General features: G+C 34.9%; 1 long non-coding RNA gene across 1 annotated transcript; it reads left to right on the top strand.

The window, feature by feature from the left end:
- Nucleotides 1–481: 481 nt before the first annotated feature.
- LOC125505778 lies at nucleotides 482–2,333 on the top strand. The gene is made up of 2 exons (XR_007282401.1): nucleotides 482–656; nucleotides 2,200–2,333. It is a non-coding gene; the product is annotated as an uncharacterized LOC125505778 (long non-coding RNA).
- Nucleotides 2,334–3,001: the final 668 nt, after the last annotated feature.

Genomic DNA, 3,001 nt, shown 5'->3' on the forward strand with positions numbered 1-3,001 from the left:
GGTAATTTTTCAAATTAATTTCTCTACTAATTGGAATTTTCTCTTACAGCTTGAGCCTAAGTGTGTCGCAGGATACCCTCTAGGTGATAGTTTTTTATTACTTTTTGATAAATAATTCGTTCTTATTGCGAAATAAGAGCCACTATTTGTCAATCTGTAATAAAAGACGTGAGGAAATTCTGTCTTTTTTTAAAGACAAAAATTTTTTGGGGCAAAAGACCCAACAGGAAGTTTGTAAAAAAAATTGAATATACCTACATCATTCGAGGTTATGATAACAGTCAAAAGCAATATCTCTTTGACAAAATTGACAATTCGAAAAAGTACCTACGTTCCACATTTAACTAATCCTGTTGAATCACCCTTTCATCCTTATCTATTTCATTGTCACTATCTGTATTTTGACTAATGACAGAGATAATTGACTTGATTTTGAATTTCCCATTAATTTTCTGAACTGTAGCAATATTTGACAGCCTGACGTTAAGTTGTCAAACTGACAAACTGCTGCAATATAATTTATCGGTCCCCGGAAAACAGACAAAAGTTCTATGAAAAACTTCTGGTATACGCGAAAAATTAGTGAATCTTAAAGTTTCAGTCATTTAGGAGTGGAAATGGATGGAATTCCAATTGAACTTAATGAGCTGAGCAAGGTAAACATCTTTCATTATTGACATAGGGACTTTATTATTAATATTATTGACCCAGGGAGAGAAATATAGCTTCTCACTAAGGAAATGAATTAAATAATGGTTACTTATCAGGTTAGTAGTCGAAAATATATTATAAAACTATTTGCGGTTGCTCAAATTTGAAAAACTTCTCCTTGTAGAATCACTCTGTGTAGAGCAGGGGCGGATCCAGCTTTCTAGTCGGGGGGGGGTCAAGTGGTAGAAATTCAGTCTTTTGTTGTCTATGAAATTAGAAAAAATATCGTTAGTCGACATACACATGCCCCCTCTGGATCCGCCCTTGGTGTAGAGTGTTTGAATCTACAATAACATTCAATAGTCGGTGAAAGATCATAACTGCCCAAAAACGCTGAAAATTGTGTATAATTTAAGGCCTTTTTTTAAGCAATTTATGGCGAATAAAAAAGAAAAACTAACAGCATTTTTTGAAAATTAAACGATCTAAGAATATTTTCAAAATGCAAAATTCTGAGCCAAACCACTGTGAAATTCCTGTGAGAAACCGTATCAGATAAAAATCAATTTTGACCACTGGACAGTATTACCTAAGCCAACTGCATTAAATAACTACCCAAGCGGTTAATGCCGATAAATCGAAGTACCCAAGGGAAGTCGTACATTCCACTCATTAATTCCACTATAATGAATAATCGAAAGCCTTACAAAAGTCCAAATTTAAAGGAAATAACGATTTGGTAGACCCCAATGAATGAGCAGAGTGACATGCCCGTATTGTGACGGTTTCGGTCAAAATAGGCAAAATTTTCGATTGCCTATTATAATATGCCATTTTCCCCATTGGTTCGTATGCATCTGTGCCTCTAAGCGGATTCTAAGTGGAAGTCAATTGGCGGAAATGCGACAAAGATTGACACTTTATACCTCATTATTTCTTCAAGGGGCTCGAAATTTGCATGAACCCGGATTTTTTGCCTTGTTGATTGCCATTCGAGATATGCAATTTTTGCTTTTCATTCGGAATAGGGAAAAATACCTGAAAGGAATAACCGTTAATAATATTCCCTGGACAATGTTGTGGGATAGATTGTTGACAGGAGGCGGCTTTTTGTGCAGTTCACAATTTGCAAGCGAGTTCATCTAAAACTTTTCGGTTCGTTACATTTGGATAATTATCGAATCGAACACAATCGGCGGTTTTTTACCCAAAAAAAATTAACGGATTTGTGCAGTAAACAACTGGAGTATTTTTGAACAGTTGGGGATTTTACTGTGTAAATTGTATAAACTACTATAAACGTTGAAGTTGGTTGGTAGGTTGGCAAAACAGGGCAGTGGAAAGAGTTGGCCAGTTGCCTAAGAATTTGGAATAATCCCACAATTTCTGATGAAAATGCAAAAAAAACCTTTCAAGCTTTCAGTCCAGAATATTCCAACGATGGAGCGAATTAATTTTACTTTGAATGTATCGAGTGACATAAATTCCCGCTTGATGATAAGCATTCGCAATGTTTAAAAACTCTCTTTGACTTGAAGCATTTCTCAGGCAGAATTCCGGCGATTTCAGCTGAAAAGTGAAAATTTCGGAGCTGATAAGGCAGTGGGCGGCGCAAACGCAACCTGCCTGATCAAATGTCCGGGAATATCATTCGAATTTTGAAATAAAAAAATATATGATCAGTTGAGTATTGTTTTTATTTTTTTTTAATTGGCTATATACAAAGGCCGATCCAGCTTTCCAGTCAGGGGGATCGGGTAGAAGAGATTCAGTCAGGACAGGCTTCAATTCAATTAGAATATGTAATAAAAGTACTATACAGGGTGTCCACTGGAAACCGCCGCGATCGATATCTGGCAAAATATAATTAGGAGAAATTTGGAAATTGATAAACAAATAAGTGTCAATATATAGTTGAGAAAACCGCCCAAAATCAATTTTTTTGTTGTCTATTCCAAAAGTGTTTAGTTTTCGAAATTTTGTCAATTTAATGTTTTCATGTGGCTATACTTTAAAGAAACTTAAAAAATCTTCAGAGCGGTGAGGGAGGCGAGTTTTACAAGTAGATGGTTTTGTTTTCTCTTTGTTTCCATTTTGTCCCAAATTCAAGCGAAAAACGGGTATTGGAAAAAGTTTTTTCTCGATCGATCTCTTAATTTTTTTTTGCATAAAAGACTCTTTATAGTATTTTACGTTAAAACGTCAGGAAAAAAAATTTCATCCAAAATTCGAAGCTGCAAAAGTTTTCCGAAACATTTTTCCAAGGCGGTTAAGAAGGCGTGTTCCAATAAAACTTATTTTAAAATTTTCCACAAAAACTACCTGAAGATTGTCAATATTTTTAAGTAAA

The sequence above is a fragment of the Dendroctonus ponderosae genome, unplaced genomic scaffold (genome assembly GCF_020466585.1).
Source record: "Dendroctonus ponderosae isolate FM_Combo_2020 unplaced genomic scaffold, Dpon_F_20191213v2 Dpon_F_20191213_1, whole genome shotgun sequence".
Lineage (NCBI taxonomy): Eukaryota > Metazoa > Arthropoda > Insecta > Coleoptera > Curculionidae > Dendroctonus > Dendroctonus ponderosae.